Source organism: Meles meles, chromosome 13 (assembly GCF_922984935.1).
Source record: "Meles meles chromosome 13, mMelMel3.1 paternal haplotype, whole genome shotgun sequence".
NCBI lineage: Eukaryota > Metazoa > Chordata > Mammalia > Carnivora > Mustelidae > Meles > Meles meles.
Genome location: NC_060078.1, coordinates 39,276,656 through 39,300,222, shown reverse-complemented (window position 1 = coordinate 39,300,222; position 23,567 = coordinate 39,276,656). Strand labels below are relative to the sequence as shown.

Here is a 23,567-nt window from a genome sequence, read left to right as displayed (position 1 = left end):
TCTGTGTCTACAGGTATCATCACACCTTCTGCACTGACCAAGGCTCTCCTCCTCCTGACCGTCAGCAGCTCTGGCAGGCTGGGCAAAGGCCCCATTATGCAGTGGCTCTGGTCTCCAGTCAGGACACTGACACGGGGACTCACTGGAGGGAGCGTGTGCCACACGGCAGGCAGCTGGCCTGACTTCCAGCACATAAAAAGGAAAGTAAGGGTGGGTGGTGGCAGTGTTATGGCACCAGGATACAAAAGCGTCCTCCCCAGAAGGCCGGCGAGGGACCTGGGCGGGGACAGAGCATGCAGCAGGCTGAGAGGCCTGGAAGCACCATGCAAGACCTCCTGCCCCTCTGTGCCGAGCAGCAAACCAAGCAGGCCCAGGACTAGGGTGGAGGCTGTTGTGGGATGGCCCCTCCACTGGCCTTCCCCAGCCTGGGGGCTGGAGCAATCGTCTGTATATTCATCTTTTAATATGAAATCCTCAATCTGTTTTGATACAAGAATTTAAATATAGAGTTAAGTCATGCAGCTCAGATGATTCTCTGCTGATACTTTTTTAAAAATAAAAAGAAGCCAAGCCACCAACTGGGAGAAAGTTTATGAAAGACACATCTGATCAAGGACTGTTATCCAAAACATAGAAAAGATCTCTTAAAAACTCCACAGTAAGAAAACAAATCTAATTTTAAAAACGGGCAAAAGACCTGGACACCTCCCCGAAGAAGACACATGGATGGCTTCGAGCACGTGAAAAGACGCTCCCCATCAGACATCCTTAGGGGAACTGCAAATAAATAACGAGAGACCACTGCACCCTCATCAGAATGCTCAAAGTCCCAACCAGTGACAACACCAAATGCTGGTGAGGGCACGGAGCAACCGGAACTCTCGCTCACTGCTGTTGGGAATGCAACATGGTACCGGCCCTCGGGAACACAGTCTAGCGGTTTCTTACAAGACTAAACACATTCTTACCATATGGTCCAGCAGTCCTCGGTATTAACCTCAGTGAGCTGAAAACTGTCCACGCAAAACGTGCACACAGATGTGTATAAGTGCCTTTATTCATAATGGTCAAAATGAGAGAGCAACTAAGAAGTCCTTAAGTAGGTGAATGGACAAATGCCCAGACGATGAGCTATTGACTCAGCATTAGAAAGAAGTGCGCTGTCAATCCATGAAAAGACATGTATGGAGCTGGAGTGCAAATGAGAAAAGACTGCGTACTGCCAGCTTCCAACTCTCAACAGTCTGGAACAGGTAAAACCAGTGGTAAAAAGATCAGTGGTTTCCAGGAATTATGGAGGAGGGAGGGAAGAATGGGCAAAGCACAGAGGATTTTTTTTTTTAGGCCAGTGAAACTATTCTGTATGATATTAAAATGGTGGGTACATTAGTCAAAACCCATGGAACACACAACACCAGACGTGAACCTAAGGTGAACTATGGACTGTGGATGTGTCCATGCAGGTTCATCAATCACAACACACACACCCCTACGGTAGGGGTATTGACAATGGATACTGGTGTTGATAGTAATGTACTTTCCATACCATTTTGCTGTGACTCTAAAACGGCTCTAAAAAGTAAATAAAAAAAGAAAATTAAAGAATAAAATAAAAACATGAGAACACACTGCAGGGAAATTCACACACAACCAGAAAGGCACCAGAAAGTGAAAAGCAAAGGTCTAACCCTCTACCCAAAGGTCACTACTGGCAGTTTCTAATGTGTGATTCAAGACCCTGCCCCACCAAAACACACACACAAATGCACGTGCATGTGTGTGTATATATGGTTTATGTTTGTGCATGTGTGTATACAACTGTTTTAAAGCAAGAGATTTATTTGCTTAGCTGCAAACTCTCCTCGCTCCAGTACCAGGCTAGGTTTGGGCAGACTGGGGGTCATTAATGGGACACATTACTACCCGGCATTGCTCGCCCTCAGCCAGTCTGAACAGCTCCTGGCCTCCATACACCGCCCTGGGAGTGCTGGGCATTCCTCCCCGGGTCACTGGGCTGGACAAAAGGAGGCAATGACCCAGACAGGGTGTGAATGAGGCCCAAAGCAAGACAGAAACGTCTACTTAAAGTAATCCACTTCCTTGGGGCACCTAGGTGGCTGAGCAGTTAAACGTCCAACTCTTGATTTCAGCTCAGGTCAGGTCAGGACCTCAGGGTCATGAGATGGAGCTCCAAGTCCACCTCCACACTGGGCACCAGCTTGCTTAAGATTCTCTCCCCCTCTGGCCCTCCCCCACCTCTCATGCATCTTTTCTTTCTCTCTCAAAAAAAGTAATCCTCTTCTAAGACTCTCATGTGGAAAAGGATCCCAAACCAATGACCCCATGCTGGGTCCAGTTCTCCACAGAACTTGCTATTCCATGGGTGTGAAGGGAGGGTCTGCCAGGAGGGTGGGGGGGGGTTCCCCCTCTCAGGGCTCTTCCTTCCTTTTGTATTTTAGGACTCTGAAAGGGGACACCCCTTTAGGTTTTTACCCCAATCACAGGTTTACAGACTACCCAAATGTTCCCACTGGAAGGGACCTCGAAGGCTGTCTAATTTCCAACCCCTTAGTTTTGCAGCTAAAATACACCACGGACACAGTTTACTCAAACCATACACACACTAGGGAGAGCATCCATGGTAAACTCTACTCGCTACCTGCTTTCTCCTAACAGAGCCATGCTGCAACACCAGGGGCCGCGTCCATCTGAGCTAGGCTGGCTTATCTGGTGGTCCCAGCCAGTTGTGCCACAGGGGACCTACTGTAGGACCCCTCCTCCCATTGCAGTAAATACACTTTGAACTGGAGTTTGCCAAGGCCTTTCCTCATGGCCAGGAGGTTCCAGAGATCCTCAGGTGTCTAGGCTCGCACCTGTTCCCTCTCCCCACACCTACAGGGGAGGAGGGAAGCCAGACACACACAGAACTCTGCCACATACAGTCACTCAGAGCTGGCTCAGCAATAACCTGGGCCCCCAGCCCCAGCTTAGCACAAACAGGCAGCTTGGTTTATAGCTCAGTGCTTCCTGAACTATGTTCTTGGACACCAGCTTAATATCTTCCAAGTTGAGAACTTAGAGGGATGCAACTTAAAAGGAGAGAGAGATTAGTTGTCCAAAACTTTGGAAAATGCTGTCTACTACATCTCCTCCCCAAAGTGCTCATTCATAATAGCATGGTAAAAGGCTCTGAGAAGTCCTGTAACAAAGGAGACTGCTTAACTTTATCCCCAAATTTCTCCAGCTAACTAGGAAATCATAACAACAGTTAACATTTACTGACTACTTTAATATGTGCTAGGCACTCTGTTAAGTGCTTTACATGGAATTCAACTTTAAAACAACTCTATAAAACAAACACTGAGATTATGATCCCCTATTAAGAGATAAGGAAACTGAGGTATGGAGAGATTATGGAACTCACCGGTTACAGATAGTAAATGACTGAGCCAAGACTCACACCCAGGCAACCAGGCTCCAAAGCCCCGGACTTTTACCCCCATGCTATAGTCTACTTCCTCCTGGAGCTCACCCGCCCTGGAAACCAGTATCTCAGAAACTGAAAAACACCAGCTGATGGACTAGCCTGGGATTAGGAATCAGGATCTCAGGCCTCATTGGGACCCCAGGTACTTCATCAACGGCAGGATAGGCTGGTGGGAAGAACATGAACTCGGAAGCCAGACCACACAGGTTCAAATCCCTGTCCTGCTCTTTACTAGGTGTGTGACCTTGGGCAGGTTACCTAAGCTTTCTTAGGCCTCGGTTTTCCACATGTGTAAAATGGGGATAGCAACAGGTAAATATCAAATATATTCTCCTAATTTCACTCAACCTTTCATGATACCAGTTTCTCCAGTATAAAATAGCAAACAGGAGGACTAGAAGCCCATTTGATAATACTCAGGATGAGAAACTTGGAGGCAGTGTGGGGAGAGGATGGAGAACTGGGGAGTAATGCTAGCGGTGGGGGCAGAGGACATGACAAGTAGAATCCTGCTGGCCAGTTCCTTTTCCCACACCAAACCAAGCTCTGGAAGAGGAGGTCCTGGGAATGGCTGTGTTGGATATTCCTGTCTCCCCAAGGGGGAATTCACCAACAGGAAACTGGCAAAGTTTTCTTTCTTTCCCTTCTGCGTGCCTGGATGCCCGGTCCATGCCCCAGGAATGGCAGGGGCCAGAGAAGCAGTGGCAAGAAGCAGACAGGGCAGGGGGAAGGCCAGGTACGGGGAGAGAAGCGCCTCTGAAAAGGCCTCTTGGAGAAGATTCTGCCTGTGAGGAGGGACCCAGGGAAGCAGCTCCGGCGCCCCTGCACCTGCTGTCAGTATTTTGACCCCAAGTCCTCAGCCTGATGGAAATCATGCTCCTTCCTCCCAGCTGCCTTCCTAGACCGGGTCCTTGGTGCTGAGAAGGGGAGCAGCGAGGCAGCAGTGACCACTTTCACACATCAGCTCGTGGTCTCCCTCCCACCCCTTCACAGCACAGCTCTCTCACGAACCTGGCTCCTTCCTGTTCACGGGAAGTTCCCCCTGACACCACACCAAATGGGCTTCCGGAAGGGCCGACACTTAGTCACAGGCCAATCCCAATTTGGTATCTCTGAGCAATGGGAAATGAAGGTGAACCCATCCATGGTGTCAACACCGGCTTACACCCAAGCCCAGAACGTGAGGAGGCCTTGGGGCTCGGTCCTGGCAGATGCCAAGGTTCTTATGACAGACAGAGTAGCAGTGACAAGTCCAAGTTGTGGTCAGGTCCTAAGGAACCACCACCCCCCCCCAAAGGGGAAACTGTGGTTGTGTTTCCAAGTGCAGTGCAGGCCGAGGAGAGACAGGTCTGTGTCTGCACTTCACCACCTCCACCTGGGGGTGACGGCTCCTGGCGACAACACCCGCGCAGAGGGGCTGCTCCCAGGACGGCCCAGAAGCCAAGCAGGAGGATGTCAACCAGGCGCTGGGGATGCCTGAGCCCTGCTGGCCGTCCAAAGGAACGATAAACAAAACGTGGTGTAGAACACAGAACAGAATACTATTAGGCCTTAGAAAGGAAGGAGATTGCAACAGGTGCTTCGGCAGGGCTGAACACAGGATGTTACACTGAGAACTCAGCCCGTCACGGACAGAAAAACACCGTGTGAGTCCACTGCCGGGAGGTGCTTGGAGCAGCCCAATGCGGACAGAGAGGACTGCAGTGGCCAGAGGCGGGGAGGAGGGGTATTTGGGGAGCTTCTGTTGGCCACACAACAGTGTCAACGTCCTTAGTGCCTTGGAACTACACACTTTTTAAAAAATGCTAAAATGGTAAATTTTATGTTATGTGTATTTTTTTTAAAGACTTTATTTATTTATTTTTCAGAGAGAGCGCAGCAGCAGGCGAACAGCAGGCAGAGGAAGAAGTGGACTCCCTGCTGAGCAGAGAGCCAGAGGTGGGACTGGATCCCAGGACCCCAGGATCATGATCTGAGCCCGAAGGCAGACACTTAACTGGCTGTGCCACCCAGGCGTCCTATGTTATGTGTATTTTACCACCAAAATAAGTTGTGTGATTCTAAGCCACTAAGTCTGTGGTAATTTGTTATGGCAACAATATAAAACTAACAAAGACAGTAATCTCCTTCCTTCCAGATCCTTCTATGGTGTTCTCTTTGAAAAAGCCTCTGCTCTCCTTGTGTAAAAAGATCCAGGTACAAGTCTATGTAACTCAGGAGGCTTTCCCTGACAAGGGAAGGAACAAATTGACTATTCCAACCGAGAAAGGAAGGACCAGGTGCTCACCATTTCTGCAGGTCTGGGAATAAAAGCTCCATAAAGCTTTGCTCCTGGTATTTTATCAGTCAACAACAATCACCATGGTGAGGCTCAGGGCTGTGAGTGGCTCTGTGTGGCCCGGCCAGACACACCCCGCCAGCAATGCAAAGGCTCTGGGGAGGGAAAAGGTTGGCAGTGTGCTCCACCCCGGCGGGACCATCACACCCCAACCTGCCAGGACCGCGCAGCTGGGGCCCTGGAGCTCACTCAGCCCTAGCCATGACTCAGTTCATTCCTACCCACGCCACCTCGGCTCTTTTGTCACAGATGGGGAAACTGACAACCAGAGAGGAGGAAGTGACATGCCCAGGTGACAGAGCAAGATCCTAAGAGGGCTGGCCCAGGACCCCGATCTCCTGCCCCCCACCCCCAAATAAGAGGTCACTGTCCAAAATACAGGATGCCAGCCAGTCTCCGCATCTACAGGGGTCGGTCCCAGTTTTCATATGATTTGGGGGTCTTCTTTCAGAAAATGAATACACATCATTGCTAGGACCCCTCCCTGGCAAGTAAGGTGGGGGGAGGGGAGGGTCTCCTGAAGTGGAAACTTACATTCCATTATCTTCCCAGTAATTCCACCCCTGGGCTCAGAGAGGAACCCAGGGCTGGGCTAGGCTACCTGGGGAAAGAGGAGGAAAAAACCAAAGTCCTGGCCTGCCCCAGGCTTTCTCTCTGCCTGGGGACATAAACACAATAGAGCAGTTGCAGGAAGTTACCCACGAGGGGTTTAAGAGCCATTCCTAGGAAGAATGGAGATTACGGCAGAGAATCAGGAAATGCATCCTCTGGGAGAGGAAGGAGGGAGAAGAGTGTAGAGAACCGGCTTCTCTGATGGGTCTTGACCAACCTAAGGCTCTTCTGGGCATCTTTCTCCCTCACTTATTAAATGGGTGAGCCTATGAGGGATGTGTGGTTCTAGACTTGTGCTGCCCAGAACCTGGGGCTCCATGAGGGTTCTGTAGTTCACATTTATCTCCTGGGAAGGAAGGCGAGCGGCTATAAAAGAGCTGGGCCTGACTTTAAAAAAAAAATTTTTTTAATGGAAAAATAGGAGATCTGGCAACACGGGTCCTCTATTTCCTTGCAGTAGCACACAGCTAGGGAGGCAGCGACCACCCCTTTAGCCAGGTGTGCCTACTCCAGCAGCCCACCGTCCCAAGCTGGGCTATCCCTTCAGGCACCTGCACGTGCAGTCAAAGGACAGGTGATGTCACCCAGGGCCCTGCCAGTTAAGAGGCAATGAGCCATATGAAAGCCACCAGCCCATCACAGATCCTCTCTCACAGAGACTGGGGGAAGAGGGTGGCAGGGAGGGCTAGAAAGGAAGGCAGCAGGGACCACCTGTTCAAACGGCTTTGGAGAAGCTCAGTCCCTTCGAACCCAGATACACGAGAGAGTATCTATTCTGGCACCAAATGGCTGAGGCCCCCGGCCTCACCTAGAAGCCCCAGGAAACCTCTCCTTCCAATTAACACTTACTGGCACCTTCCCGTCTAAGGGTGACAAAGTTCCCGGCCAACCTTGTGCTGCTGAAGTGGAAAGAGATCCCATCAGAGCCTACATTCACAGCGGAGAAGATTCTCTTTCGGATCTCGATCTCAGGCATGGGCTGACCCCTGTGCAGGGGGGATCCCAGGCTCTGCCACACGGCCCTGGGCCAAGAGTTACACTGGGCCACGGCAAGCTGATGGCAGGTTCCCAGGCAGGACTGCGGTTCACAGCCAGGATGTCATCCTGCACTTTCTATCTTCAGGACTTTTGCTCATTTGGTCTCTTCTAACCGGTATGCCCTCCTTGGCTCCTTTAACGCCTTCCTTAAGCCTATGTCAATTTTGGCCTTCCTTTAGCCAAGACAGAGCCCCACCTCCTTCCGGAAGCCCACCCTGATCTCTCTACCCCTAATGACTGCTCTTCCTGGAACTTATCAGCACTTGGCCTGATATCCTCTAGTAAATGAATGTTACTCCCCTCTTCCCAGTACCTATGGTCGAGACAGGTATTACCTCATTATATACTGCCTCATTCATCTTCACAATGTTCCTGCAAGAGAGATAAGATCACCTCAAGGGAACAGAGCTCAGAGATGATTCTTGGCAAGCCAAGGTCACACCAACTGACGCCAGAGCCAGAATTACTATCTCTTAGGCCTCTCGGTGCAAGAGGCAGAGCCTAGGCTGTAGGACAGGTCTCTCCTCCACCTGCCACCGGCTAGCAGAGGGCTGCGCACCACGACATGACACCAGTGGACCCTAATTCATCTCTTCCACATCCTGGGTGGCACCTGTTCTGATGGCCTCTTTGGTCAGAGCTTCTGGTGCACAGGCTCCAGGAATTCCGGGGACAGAGAGGACGACACACCAAGGACATGCTCTCCTCCCCCTCCCACACCAAGGCAGGACTGCAAGTGTTTCGAGGGTGTACGAACATCCCTAACTCTGCAAGGTAAGTAGCCCTACTCTCTGCAGGGACGCAGAGTCCCAGTGTCCCGCCCTCATGGGGATCTGTCTCTCTTGGCCGCAGGCACAGTGCCATAAAGCCACAGAAACGAGCCAGAGAGCCCCAGACAGACCCTCACCCATCCTGACTGTATTTTCCCTCGCACTGAACAAAAAGCCTGCACAAGGTGCTGTTAAACATTGAACTCCCCACCCACGGGCAGTGAACTAAGGCTTGCTGGAGCCTAAGTCAATCATTAGCCAGCCCGTGCCTCAGACTGTGGTCGGAGGGCTGGCCTGTGGCTAAGCAGCCAGGAGATGCTCCGAACAAGGCAGGCTGGGCAAGTAGCAATGGGGTAGTGTTTAAGCCTTACCGGAGGGCTGAACTTGAGCAAGCCAGTTCTGAAAGACACGTCCTAGAAATAAAAAGTCAATTCCCAGTGCCCTGGCATTGGATTACACAGGAATCCTAGAATACTGGACCTGGCAGTGGCCTTCGTGAAATCATCGACTTCGACCAGCCTATTTTACTACGGTGGGGAGTGGAGGCCCAGAGAGCAGAAAGAATCTGCCTGATGGGGCGCCTGGGTGGCTCAGTTGGTTAAGCGACTGCCTTCAGCTCAGGTCATGATCCCAGAGTCCAGGGATCGAGTCCCGCATCAGGCTCCCTGCTCCTTGGAGAGTCTGCTTCTCCCTCTGACTTTCTCTCCTCTCATGCTCTCTCTCACTGTCTCTCTCTCAAATAAATAAAATCTTTAAAAAGAAAGAAAAAAAAAAAAGAATCTGCCTGATGTCCCAGGATGGGCTGGAGGCAGGACACAGACCAGAAGCATGTTTCTAGGCTTCTGGGCTGAGGCACTCACGGCCCACACCAGTTCCTGTCCACTCAGCTCCCTTCTGGGTACCAACCCCCTCACCCCCAGGGCTGGATAGAGCTGGGGCTGGGGAAATGTTAAGACAAAATGAGGAAGGGACCCGACTCCTGGGGGCAGCCAAGAAGAAGCGAGAATCCTCAGTGCATCAGCGAGCGGTGGCAGCAGCTGCTGGCCTTCTGTGCACCAGTCACGGGGCCGGAGGTGGCCGTGCCCTGCACTGCCTGTGGGCTCGCCATCGCCACCATCGTGACATACCATTCTGATCGTGACAGACCATTCCCGCTTCCTAACCAAGGAGTACCAGCTTGGCCGATGGCAAGACTGGAGTTTCAAATTAAACACAGCAGTGGGTGGTGTCCCAGGAACTTCTGGTTGTCCCCTACTACCATCTGCCCCCTCTTACTTCTGGCACAGAACACAAACTGTTGCCTGGCACATGGTAGCCTCCAATAAGGACTAGTTTCCAAGCCTCCCTGGCAACCAGGCATGGCATGGCCCTGCAAGCCAGCTGCCCTAGGCCACGCGGGTTAAGGTAAGGCCCTGGAGCAGTGCTATCCGGCACGGTCCCCACGCGGCCTAACAGCAGGGGTGGCTGTCAAAAATGAAGATGCCCAGGCCTCACTCCAGACCTCCTACATCAGAGCCGTTAAGGGCGGAGGGGGCATAAATAGGTGTTTTAACAAACCTTCCCAGTTAGTCTTAGATACGCTTGTATTTGGAAACCACAGCCCTAGAGAGTGCTGGGGGCAACTCCACACCAGGAGCCTGGTGCCAGGACGACCTCACAGAGCAGACATGGACCCCGGCCTCCAATTTCTGAAGAGAGAGGGGGCTCCTCTCCTAATCCACAACCAAAGCTGAATCGTAATGCAGGCGGGCAAAGGAAGAGGGATGATGAGAAACCTCCCCAAGTCAGCAGAATAACACCTAAGTCCAGTAAATAATAAATAGAAAACAAGACTCAAGGAATAAAATCAAGACTATCTGGTATGTGACAGTCTGAATTCGCTATCAAAGACAGAAACCCCCAAACTCGGTTTGTTGTTACCACTGCCTTCTGCCATCCTCCCACACCCCTGGTCATGTGCTGAGCACAGAAGACACATTTTTTTTTAAGGATTTATTTATTTGAGAGAGAGTGAGCACAGAGCTGGGGAGAGGGAGAGAGAGAATCTCAAGCAGGCTCCACGCTTACACTCAGTGTGGAGCCTGACATGGGGCTCGATCTCACGACCCTGAGATCATGACCTGAGCCGTAATCAAGAGTCGGATGCTCAACCAACTGAGTCATCCAGGCCGTGGCCTATGTCTTCAAATTTGACACTTGGCCTTGGGACTTTTTTGTGTACTGACTGTTTTGTCACATCCCTTGTGGAATGGAGAAAGGCCGTGTGCTGTCACAAACCAGGAAGGAACAGGGTAACTGCCAGTCAGAGCTGTCCCTGTCTTTGGACACAAAGGGAGGGACAAGAACCACAAAAGAAGAGAGGCAGTGCGGGGCCTGTCCCTGGAGCTTGCAGGCAAATCTTATTTTACCCATCCCTCCTAAGAAGCTGGCTATCCTGGGGACCACTGGGACCGGATTATTTCATGACAACTGGGGTGCTGAGAAGCTGGTCCGGGAGACCAGAGGACGACATACTGCGCGTAAGCCCGAACTGAAACAGGCCCTGGTGTAAAGCCCCAGGCCGATGCCTGCCTCTACGTTTCTGAGCTTTTCATTTACTGTCTTACAAAATGCACTTTTTATTTATCTTTGGTCTCTGAAGAAGGGATTCTCCCAGACCTTTGGCAATATGGTCTCCTAAAACACAGATAACATGGCAGTGAAGGCCAAAGGCCAAAAGCATTAAAATAAGCAACAAATGACGCAAAGTACAATCTGCACAGATCAGCTTCATAAACCTGTACACACCAAGCATGGATGTCTGGTCCCTGCATCGAGAACGAAGGTAAGTACTGCCTGACTTAACTGGAGATTATAGCAAGAATTTGGGGGACCTCTTGCAGAATTTGACAGACGAACACACAAGGAAAGGCAAGCAAGCTCAAGTTAAGAGATACATCTACAGTCTGTGCCCCACAGGGAATATGTAGCCTTTCCTGTCCATGAGACCTTCTGGTATGGATCACGTACTTGCCACAGAGAAAATCCGGATACGGCCCAGTGAGAAGAAATTTTGCTGATCGCATTCACTAAACATAACCCAATAAAACCAGCAGTCGACATTAAAATGTAATCATACTCCCCACAAAACTGGTTACTGGTTAAATTCAGGATCCTGTCTTCTAAAACATCTTTGGGTCAAGACAGATCTACATGGCAGGGCAGCTGGCTGGAAGAGCATGAGACTGTTGACCTCAGGGTCATGAGTCTTGAGCCCTGTGGTGGGTGCAGAGAATACTTAAATAAATAAATAAACTTAAAGGAAAAAAAAAAATCCCTGATCTATGTGGCGGCCATAAAGGAATGGAAAGGTGAACCTTTTGAAGGCCAACTAGCTAGCGTTGTACACACAAATGTTGAACTTTACATGCTTTTTAAGTTAAAAAAACTAAAAAAATAAAAACTAATTTAGAGATTAAAAGTAGAGCAACAAAATAAGTCAAAAGAAAGAATGAATAATGATAAAGGTTGAAATTAATGGCCAAGAAACAGGAAAAAAAAAGTGGAAAGGATACAAAAAATTATTATCTGGTTAGCAAATCCAGTTAGAATCCCATTCATAATATCTACTGAAGATGTATTACAAGGCCTGTAATCTATCCCTGATTTGCAAAAGTTAGTATCATAAGAAGGTCAACTCTTCCTTATAAATGAATACATTCGATGACATCCCAATCAGGGCCCTATTGGTTGCTCATTCCAGCACTAGTTCAAATTATAAAAATAGTCAATGGTCTCCATACCCATCAATTAAGGCAAGACTGTATAAACCAGTCCCCCTGCACTATAGAACATTCCACAGTGGCTACTGGACCCAGAACACGGCTCACCCAGGGTTACTGCCCCTGATAAACTAATCAAAACCACTAGCTGTAGAATAAGGGGTGCAGCATGAAGCCATTCTGTGAGAGAAGCCAACCTTTACAGGGGCGCCTGGGGGGATCGGTTGGTTAAGCGTCTACCTTTGGCTCAGGTCATGATCCCAGGGTCCTGGGATGGATGGAGTCCCACATCAGGCTTCTTGCTCAGCAGGGAGCCTGCTTCTCCCTCTTCCTCTGCCCCTCTCCCTGCTCGCTCGCTCACTCGCTCTCTTAAATACATAAACAAAATCTTTAAAAAAGCAGCAGCAGCAGTAAACCTTTACAGGTGCCTGTGTCCACACGATACAGAGGAATTGGGGGGGGGGGGCTGGACTGAAGGCCACCCACACTGCTAATTTCTCAGGGTGGAATGGGAGGATGAGCTGAGAAACAGAAACAAACACCCCCTCGGTGCCGGCCTCCTCCAGCACCACCCAATGCCTCTCCTTCCCTTCAAAGCTCCTCTATACTCAGCACAGCCAATCTGCACTCCTGCAACTCCTCCGCCCATTCATTCCCATCTGGCTTCTCCGCCAACCTCCCAGCAAAACAGCCACAGCTCATGTGCTGCGTATCCTCCTTATCACCTCCCACAGCAACAGCAAGTGCCCACGGTCACTCCCTCCGACTGCAGTGGACTCACCCTGGCTTCTATGATCTGACACTGTCCTGCTTTTCTTCTCCCCTCATGGACTGCTCTTTTTCGAGCTCCTTCCTGGGCTCAGGTTCCTTTACTCAGCTGTTTAAGGTGAGTTCCTCAATCTCAATATGCCCTTTACAGCAGATAAATCTAGACAAAAATGTCTCTCTAGCCCAGAGTCCTCCTAAGTCCCAGACACACCTGCCTCCTTGGTACCCCAAAGGCACCTCAAGACGCTCCATGTCCAAAACTGAATTCGTGATCATGATCTTGGCCACCTTCCAGACCTGGTTCTCATCCAGTATGCCATGTCTCTGGGGAATCTAGCCAGACAACCTAGGGTGGGTGGGGTGGACTGTGCTTTTATGCACACAGCACAGGGCTGGGCAAACAGTGGGTACTCACAATGTCGGTTCAACAGAAACATGCCTTGTCACCCACTTCCTAAAAATAGCCGTGACCTTTTACGTGGCCCCGGCAAGCTCACATCTGCTACTGCCAGCTGCCCCCCCCCAAACATACTTTTCCCCCTAGAGATGCCAGTCCCAGGCTTAATCTGCCACATGCTCCCCGCCCAGACCGCACAGCTAATGGCCCTCCCAGCCACCTACCCCCAAACTCCAGGTGACAAAGGCTGGGGACACCAGACTTCCCTTGCAATTTCAGGAGCAATTCTTCCCTTCTTTTCTGCTGAGTCCATGGGACTTTCAGGAGCACAGCCCCTGGAAGACCAGACACTAAGGGATCACAGAGTCAGACGCCAACTGTCTGCACACTCCATCCTGTCTCAAGGGTCCTTGCAGTAAAGCACCCAAGAGATCAACACCATCATGACCAAGCCCTGGCTCATCTTAAACCCCCTCCGCAAACATCTTCTCACCAGAATCTGCAAACAACCATATGAGGCAGGCATTGTACCATCTAGAACACTGGGACCTTGTTTGGCTCCACAACTTGTCCCAGTGACCCAAAACGGAGGAGAACTCTGTCTCCTGACTCCTCCATTGCTGCCCTCACCCACTTTCTTCTAATAGCGTACTGGAGCCTCTGTTTGGGCCTTATGTACTGTTACGGTCCTCCGGAATACAAGCCACCAGGTGACATCAGACCTCTATTTTACTGGGGGTGGAGGGGGGCTCAGGGGGCCTGCTGTGCTGTGGTTTCAGCATTAGAAAACTTCACTGAATTTCAGCAACTCCTTTTAAAAAATGCAAATTCCCAACAAAGAAACTTCAGTTTCTTCACCTTTACAGGTGCCTAAGGGCTGAAAGCCTAAGGGCTTTCCTATCTAGGATCACTCAAATTCCTGAGACACCAGGGGACAATGGCATCAGAATGTGCTGTAGAGAGAAGTCCAGAAAGACCAGAGTTGGCCTGCTTGGCTGTGACTGTGAAGCACACCAGCACAGACTTCCCTGAGTGCCCCACCATGGGATCAAGCACAGGCATTGCCTCAGGCTTAGGGAGAGAGGAAAGGAGGAGGTGAATCCAAGAGGAAGGAGGGTGAACTCCATAAAGGCCCTGGGTCTTTAGCACAGATCCCTAGCACTCAGCACAGATTTCCTTTCTACAGTCACCTCCTGCCTACACTACACCGGCTTTGCCTCTCTGTTCTGCAATGAATTCCCAAGAGCCCACACTAACCTATTCTGGCAGGATTCTTACTCCTGTCACTCCAAAGGACCCATCCTCCATGGAATCATATGAGCAAGGCATCACTAATTGATCTTGGCCTTCTAGGTACAGCAATCCAAGACAGGTATCTGTCAGCCTTGCCCTAGCTCCATCTCAGGCTCTCTTTTGTTGCCTACCCAAACCGAGCCTTCAAGGTCTAAGATCAAGGAAAAACCTTACTTCCCTGGCCTGCCTCTCACACTCAGTGAAATTCTGCTGAGCACATATATTAGGCAGAGCCCATCCTGGGTGCTGTGCAACCAAGGCACAAGTAAGAAACATGAGTAAGCCCCACCCTCCAAAGACAAAGGACAGGGCAGGGATAAGACACGGGGCCACACAAATACTAAGCAAGGCGAATATGGAGAAGGGATGCCAAAGGAGTGGAGGAGGAGGGCAGCGTGGGCTCAGGGTATGTCTTGTCCCTTCCGGCTAGGAGTAGGCCCCTGGATGGTTCCCAGAAGGGTGGAGAATCATGGGCAGAGATGGGGAAGGAGGACATTCCCGGAGGGCAGAACAACATGAACTAAAATAGGAACTGGCAGGAAAGCAATTAGATTTGAACGGACCTCCAGATGCATGAAAGAAACAACAGCTATTATTACTGTATTATTATTGCTGACACTTGTGTCCTAGGCCCTGCCGTAAGCTTTACCCCATGTAGGTGACATCCACCTAGAGCACACACGTATGGTCTAACAGTCACCAGCTCAGCGCTGCGCCTGGACTGTATGGCTGTCACGTATTAACTCACTTAACCCTTACAATGCCCCCGTGAGGTAGGTATTATCACCCCCACTTTACAGATGAGGAAACCAAGGCACAGAGACTTGTAAGAGACAAGACGGAGGGATGCAGGACCCGGAGGTACTGAGCACCGCATGCCAGGGTAACAGATTTCCCTAGCACCTCACCCGTCTGTCTTGCCAGGGACCACCTAGAAGCACAGGAGGGTGCCTTGAGGGAAGGAGCACTGTTAATCCTCCTGGAATCCCCAACAATGGACTGAAGTTAGGAAGGAATGATGGAACAAAATGCGAGCCATTTAGGAGTGAAGAAAGAAAACACACCCTGCCCTCCTCTGCAAGCTTTTGTTCCTGTTGTGGGAGCAGCGAAGAGGCACACCACTCCACGCCCAGGTCAAGGCAGCCAGAAGCAAAACGTGGGGTCAGGAGAGAGAGCAGTGTCGCTGGCTACCTTGGATACCCAAAGCAAAGCAAGGTCACTGATAGGGGAAGCGGAGAGGAATATCGCGGGGGTGGGGGTGGGGGGGGCGGGGAGGCAACTGTAACCTGCTTGGGCTAGAACTCGCCAGCTTAACTTCTCTCCTCGAAAGGAGAACTTCGCAACTGTCCTTTAAACCAATAAGATGGGTTTCTGCCATTTTAAGTCTTCCACAGGCTACGTAGGGCTCAAGGGGAAAGGCAGAAAGGGTAAACACACAGGTGAACACAGCGCCGGGGTAGTTCCGCATTCTCTCAAAGGGGCCTTAACAAACAATCTCCAACAGCAGCAGCTCCCAGGATTTGCATCTTCCCAGTTCAGGAGGAAAGTTCCTGAAGCCAGCTTCCTCTACGAGCCCTCTTTAGCACAAGCCGGAAGGGCACCTACACTCTCGAGAACTCCGCTGGGTCAGAGGGGCCCGGGTCACCGGCCATCCCCATACCAGCCAGCCGCCTTCTGGCCGCAGGTTAACCCGGTTCCAAGTTCACCCAGTCGTCCCACGCCCGCCCAGGAGCGGGTGAGCCCCCGACCCCAGCCGCGCACCACAGTCACGTGGCCTGGGCACAGGGGGCCGGTCTGCGCACCGCCCACCTCAAAGAGGGCAGCCCCCTGCGGCTGGTCGAGCCGGGCAGCCTGGCCGACGACCCGTCCGGGGCCAACCAGATAACCCGACACCAACCCCCACAATCGCCGTGCTGAGCAACCAGGAAGCCGCAGGGCAGGACCAGGACGGGAGCGGGCGCAGGGCAGTCTGGGGCTCACCCGCCCGGCCGCGGCGCTCTGCTGCCACCCCGTCCCTTGCCGCCGCCCCGCCCCGTGCCTCCGGAGGGCCGGGGAGTCCTCACTTACCCGGCCACTGGCCACTGATCACAAGGGTGGGGGCCGCAAGGGGCAAGCGGGGCCCCGGGCAGCGGCGGCTGTCTCCGCGGGCGTCGCGGCCGCGGCGCCTCCGTCGGCCTGGAGCTCTGTCCCACTCCGGCTTTCGGGGCACTCGGGCACTCCGGACACTCGGGCACTCGGGAACCGCAACCGTCAGGGCGGGGCGGGAGGAGGAGCGCGCGGGGCGGAAAACCCGGCAGGGGCCCAGCGCGCCCCGGGGCGGAGCCGCTCGCGCTGGAGGCGGGGCGGGGGTAGGGGTGGGGCGGGGGTAGGGGTGGGGTTGGAGCGTGGCCCCGCCTCCAGGTGATAGCCGGAAGGGCTAAAGGGCTGAGAGCCGCCTCCTGGGGCGGGGGTAAAAATCTCCCGCCTTCTGGTTCTTGAGGGCTGGGAGGGGATACTGCCGGCGCCCGGAGGTCGGTGAGGAGCTACCCTGCTCCGCCCACCTCCTCCGTTGGTCGCGCCCTGAGCCAGGATCTCCCGGACGGCATTCCCCAAGCCCCCCCCCCGCCCCCCGGCCCTATGTGCTTTTGTTAACGACTCTCCTTCAGGTAAAGAACACTTTTCACGTTAAAATGTCACCCAACAGTATGGAAATAGAGGTGGGGGTGGAGAGAGTAGCTTTCCAGTGGAGAAACCCGACAAACTACCTTAGCCAGGTGATCAAGGTCAACATGGAGAGACAGAAATCTTCAGTGATAGGATGTGCCCATGTGATCTTCCTCCCAAGAATATAGCCAAGAAAAGTCTAAGGAGATATGAAAATAATGTAGTGTGGCATCCTGGAGGGGATACGGGCAAAAGGACATTAGGAAAAAACTAAGGAAATTTAAATAAACTATGGACGTCAGTTAATAATAAAGTATGGCTCATTCATTGTAGCAAAAGCTCCATGCTAATAGGAAATGCTAATAATAGGAGAAACCAAGTGTTAACTTCTCATTTTTTCTGTACATATAAAACTACTCTAAAAGATCTCATTTTTGAAAAAATGTTCGCACAGGTAATACATGAATATATGATCATTTAAAAGCAATTTTTAGAAACTGAGATTCACTCTTTACTCCTCCAGCCCGCTTTTAGGCGTGTCCTTCCAGATCTTTCTCTCTGCAACTCTCTATGTGTATATGTATTCACCTAGATGCACTGTTTAAGACGGTGTTGCCGTGTTTTTTGCAACATGCATTTTTACTCACTACATCTTGCCGGGTCTTTCCATGCAAGCACACTTTGATCTCCTTGGCTCTTCCCAAGGACCCAAGGGGTGCGCCAACGTGCGTGACACCTAGGTTCTTAGGGAAAGACATTTAGGTTGCTGCGGGTTTGGGGCTGTTGCAAACAGCGCTGCTGGTCCTATTTCCATTTTCAGAGCGCAAAGAGAGGGCGGGACTGGGCGCTGTAGGTAGAAGGGGAGACTGCCTGTCGGGTAGGGTCGCGGGTGCGGTGCGGAAGCCGCGCCCTGGGACAGCCAGCCGCCGCGCCCAACTACAAACCCCACGGACCCAGTCATTCTACGCGGCCTCTGCAACACCCCTCACCCCGCAAAGGCACGGCCTTTTTTCGGGGCTGAACTGCATTTTTTAGCGATGAGAGGCGGGTGAGAGTGAAACTCAGGCCAAAGGCTCCAGTGCGACTCGGAGGAAACGCCCCGCCCCCACCCTCAGCAGAAGACGAGCGGAGGGTCGGTGGCACCAGGAGGCTCCGCCAGGCCGGGGTATTACCGCGGTGGGGGTGCCTGTGGCGACACAGGAGCGCGCGTCGGGGCGAAGCCCCCACCGAGCCCGCGGCCTTCCGAGGGAGCGTCTGTCGCTTGGCGTGCCCTCGGCTTGGGACTTCGTCAGGGAAGGTCACACCCGGCGCCCATCCAAGCCTCTGGCTGGACGGCCTGCGTCGGCGCCGCGCTTGCCCCGGCTCCCGGCGGCCTCAAAGGCAAGTTTCTTTGAATGGCTCACTTTTTTCGCAGATGAGCTACTGCTTCCTTAAATACCACCTTTAAAAAAAATAAATCAGAGCGGAATTCCTTCTGCGTGTAGCGAACACTTTCCTACGTCAGGACTGAGCTCTTCAAGGCCAGGGTGCTGAATAGCTACCCCTGTGGTCACCCTTCTGTGACTCTGAACCATTTATTTTTAACAAACGTCGTGTTGAGCTCCGACTCCGTGGGGACACTTGTGTCAGGGAAAAGACTCTGGATTTGGTGTGCCAACACCTGGGGCCTGTCGCTTTGGAAGTGGTCCGTTCTTTGAGCCTCGGTGTTCTCGCTTAGAAATGGTCTATGGTCTATGAAAATCTGCAAATGTACCCCTGGTTCATCGCGGCTAGGGTCTGACGCAAACATGAGCTGAGCTAAGGGGGAGTGAACCCCTTGCAAACCGGTCAGGTGCTGCATGGCTCTGAGTAGAGCAGGAGCCTTGAGTCATTGCACAGACAGGGTTTGAGTACAGCCGAGGTGACCCGCCCCTTGCTGGGTGCCACACAAAGAGGGACTATAGAACACTCTATTGCTGTAAACACAGCTCTTCTCCAGTGGGGAAATGAACAAATCGAACAAATCGCAAATACCTCACAAAACACAGGCTTGTAAAGAGGATTCTTAGGGTCAAGGATGGGAGAGGAAAGTGTAGAGGTTGGGATCCAGAAAGGCTGCTTCTGATCAGTCTGGCCAGACTTTACAATCCACTTTTAATTAAAAAAAAAATTTTTTTTTAAGATTTAATATATTTGTCAGAGGAAGAAAGAGAGCACAAGCAGGGGGAGCAGCAGAGAGAGGGAGAAGCAGGCCCCTGCTAAGCAGGGAGCCCCACAAGGGACTCATCCCAGGACTCTGGGATCATGACCTGAGCTGAAGGCAGACACTTAACCGACTAAGCTAACTAACCAGGCGTCCCTAATTTTTTTTATAAATTATATTCATTCTTTTAAAAATATTATCTACTGCTTTCATTTCTGTTTTAATCTTTGTAGTTCCATTCCTTCTTTCCTTCGATTTGCCCTGGTGATCTTTTTCTGGTTTCTAGAGTTGAACATTTGGGTCAGTTATTTTCCAAATCTCTCTCTTGTTGTTCTCTGATAAATGTATCTAAGACGATAAATCTCCCTGTACAACCTGCTTTAACTACATATCACAATTTTTAACATGCCATGCTTTTGTTATCTCTCAGTTCTAAATATTCTGGGTTTTTTAAATTAGGATTTTATCCTTAATTCATGTATTATTTAGAAGCGTGTTTCTGCAGCTTTTTAAAAAAACGTTTTGGGAGTGCCTGGGTGGCTCAGTGGGTTAAAGCCTCTGCCTTCGGCTCAGGTCATGATCTTAGGGTCCTGGGATGGAGCCCTGCATCAGGCTCTCTGCTGCTTCCTCCTCTCTCTCTGCCTGCCTCTCTGCCTACTTGTGATCTCTGTCTGTCAAATAAATAAATAAAATCTTAAAAAAAATTTTTTTTTGTCATAGATTTCTAATTTTAATGCTTAGAGATGAGAAAAGGTGCTCTTTTTGGAATTTGTGACTTCTCTGTGGCCTTACAGACAGACTTTTCTTTTTTTTAATGTCCCAGTTTTTGTGAATACACAAGCTTCTTTCTATGTGTTTTTCCCTCCAGTGTGCTAGTTACTCAGATTGTTTATACCCCAGGTTTTTTCTGTTCCAGCTGTTGATTTCCAAGAAGGCTGATTTAACATTTCCTACCTTTATTATACTTTGTCAATTTCCCCCTATAATTTGTTCTCATTTTGCCTTATAATTTTGAGAACAAAGTATTAGGTTCACACAAGTTCATAATTGGTTTATCTTTTGGTGACTTACCTTCTTTTATCATTTTTCTCCTTAAAAAATTATTAGGCCTGCTTTCAGTATTGCTAAGATAGTATTTGTCTGGTATGTTTTTCCTGTCTTGTTTTCAGGCTTTCCTGTTCTTTAGGTTCATCTCCTGGAAATGACACCTTTTTTTTTTTTTTTTTTTTAACAAATCCAGTTGGGTACCTACCTTTAATTGATGAGTTTAGTTTATATTAATAATGATTACAGAAATATTTGGACTTATTTCTGCCCCTTTTTTGGAGATGCACGCACACGTACTCTGGGCTGATATTCACCTAAAACACATTGGTAAAGGCTGTAAGTTGTAAAAAGTCAAAGTTCTTTCATCCTGCTTGGTAAATAGCTGTTGCCTTGAGACCTCATAGTACCTCCACTCTTGATTTTCCCCTGATCTAGCAACAAAAGGGGCAATGCTTATCCCAGGGGGCCGTCCAGCACCTTTTCCAAGTCTCTAACTGGTTAGGAAAGGGGCCAGGTAGGTGGATTCATATTTTGAATATCATGTGAAATACGCTTTCTCTTTGTATCTTTTTTTCTATTTTCCTACTTCCTTTGCAATGTTTGAGTTTTCTTTACTTAATAAGGAGGTGCTGCTTGAATTAAAAACATATGAATAGATAGCTGCTTCCTAGACACCTTTACCAGAATATCCCTCCTAAAACCCAACTTCATAATGTCAAAAAGTGAACTAATCATCTTTCCTGCTCAACCTGCTTTTTCTCTTGGCTTCTGTATCTCAGCTGAGATAGCACTACAGGGCTCCTCACCTCTGTGAGCTCCTCATGGGAGAGGCTTAGCAAACCTTTCTATGGTCCAATGTTTTTGTAGAGTTTGCAGAAATAAGCTATTTTAAATACAAGCAATTAAGACATCTGGTTCTTTCTACCCTGAGTTCTCCAAAAACCCCTCACATCAGAGGAGCCATAGGCATTTTTGGGATTTAGCTAAAAAAAGACAAGCTGAAGTTCACTTAGTTAGGATTTAATAAGATATGTTTGTGCCATTTCCAGTCACTTCTGTATGTGGTTACATTACTGCTCATCTTTCAGTGTGGGAATGGTTTCTAGGAACACGGCTCTGATTCAGCCAGGAGAGCCAGAGACGGTTCAATAATAAACATGTCCTCTCGAACCTGTTTTCAGAAAAATGTAGGCAGTGAAGGAGAAACAAGATTTGATACATTTGGAACCAGAAATTAGTCTATGGAAAACTCTTCCGAACATTGTATGTATGAAGTTTTAAGCATGTAAGTTTATCCTCATCCATGCCCATTTATTTTTTGTTTGTTTTTTTTTTAAGATTTTATTTATTTATTTGAGAGAGAGAGCATGCAAGTGGGAGGAGGAGCAGAGGGAGAGGAAGAAGCAGATTCTGTGCTGAGCATGAAGCCCTAAGTGAGGCTCTGTCTCATGACCCTGAGATCATGACATGAGCCATGAAATCAGGAGTGCATAGCTTAACCGACTGAGCCCCCGGGGCACCCCTCATGAATGCCCATTTAAAATGGAAGTTCTCTTTCAGGAAATATACTTGATAAGGCAACATATGCAATGACTACATATAAACATATAGAAATAGATATTTTTAAAAACAATTTCAGGAAATGTATTTTGCTGAAACTCTGTGTAATAAGGCTCTCGGACTTCCTCCGTCACGATAGTGGACAGAGCACGTGCTGTAGTCTATCTCTTCAGCCCCAAACTCCAGAAATGTCAGGAAAGGAAAAAAACTGGTATTTTTTTAAAAAGCTGACAAATAATGTTCAGGGAATTAGAAGCACTGAAGAATTTCTGGGAAATCCGATTTGGATATCATGGACTCAGAATGGTCTTTTTTTTTTTTTTTAAAGTTTCATTTATTTATTTTAGAGAGAGAGAGTAGGAGTAGGAGGGACAGAGAGAGAATCTCAAGCTGACTCCATGCTCAGCGCAGCGAAGCCGCACAGGGGGCACAGTCCCACGACAGCGCGATCAGGATCTGAGCAGAAACCGAGAATCGGATGCTTAACGGACTGCGCCCCCCACCTCTGGCGCCCCCAGAATGGTCTTAATAGACAATCACTACTACTGTCTTATTACCTCCAGAAACAAGGGTTACCAATTCTGGATCCGCAACAATCATTTTAAGAGCTATCCTCCAACTTTAGGGGATTTGGAGAAAACAGTTATAAGCTGAAAAGCTACCTTGTTTAGTTACTTAGGGAGTGCATTTCACAGCCAGTTTGACTAGCAGGGATTGCTGGTCGGCATGAGCGGGGCTACAGGTATCTGCCTGTGTGTTCAGATAGGATCTGTGCTTCCACACCTGATGTCCTGTTTCCCCAGGCTGACTTTCATTGCCATTGCACGGTCCCAGGTGGAACCATGGGGCCTCAGTTACCCACCTGTGGCGTTCTTAGAGAACTCTGGAAGTTTCTCCTAAAGCAATTCTTGGCTCCACCAGCAAGGGCTCTCTTGACACAGGTTGGAGGGGATGTGTGTTGGCCTTTGCTTTAGGAACATGTGCTTGCTGGCGCCCCAGTTTTCCTCAGAGGATTGAACTGAAGTCCCAGATCAGTTTATTATTAATGCGTGTGGCTCCTTTCATAAATGGCAACGGAGAGTACCAGCATTCCGAGTCGAATCTCAGCCTCAGAGCCACAATGTACTGTTTAAAAGTTTGGCTGAAAGAAATGCTGTTTGTGGACAAGTACCTATGAAGTATGTATTTTATTCAATACCTAGACACATATTCTTTTTTACAGATTTTATTTATTTATTTGACAGACAGAGATCACAAGTAGGCAGAGAGACAGGCCGGGGGGTGTGGGGGGAAGCAGGCTCCCTGCTGAGCAGACAGCCTGATGCAGGACTTGAACCCAGGCCCCTGAGATCATGACCTGAGCCGAAGGCAGAGGCTTAACCCACTGAGCCACCCAGGCACCCTAGACTCATATTCTTAAATACATATAATACCAGTTCAGCTGGAGCCACAGAGTTCAGCGCCTGAGTGCCTCCCGTTGGTTTTTAAAGATTAACTTTTAGTGGATTGTGTTTTGATTGGTGGCCCTCAATCTGTACTGAGCGACATGATGCAAAATATAGCTTTGAACATGGATCCCTCTTCTGTTGCAAGGATGTCGAACAGGAGGCTTGTTATGTCCATAACGACCTCTCCAAGAGGACAACTTGTAGAAATGAATGTGTTATTTGG

The 23,567-nt window shown here is 49.8% G+C and overlaps 1 protein-coding gene across 1 annotated transcript in view; it reads right to left on the bottom strand.

Annotated features, from left to right (window-relative positions):
* Positions 1 to 16,756, bottom strand: part of ANXA11 (annexin A11) — a 35,783-nt gene extending 19,027 nt beyond the window's left edge. Inside the window, exon 1 of the mRNA XM_046026742.1 lies at positions 16,532 to 16,756. The gene's annotated coding sequence lies outside the window, so the exon portion shown is untranslated. The remainder of the gene's footprint in view (positions 1 to 16,531) is intronic.
* Between the last annotated feature and the right edge of the window lie 6,811 nt (positions 16,757 to 23,567).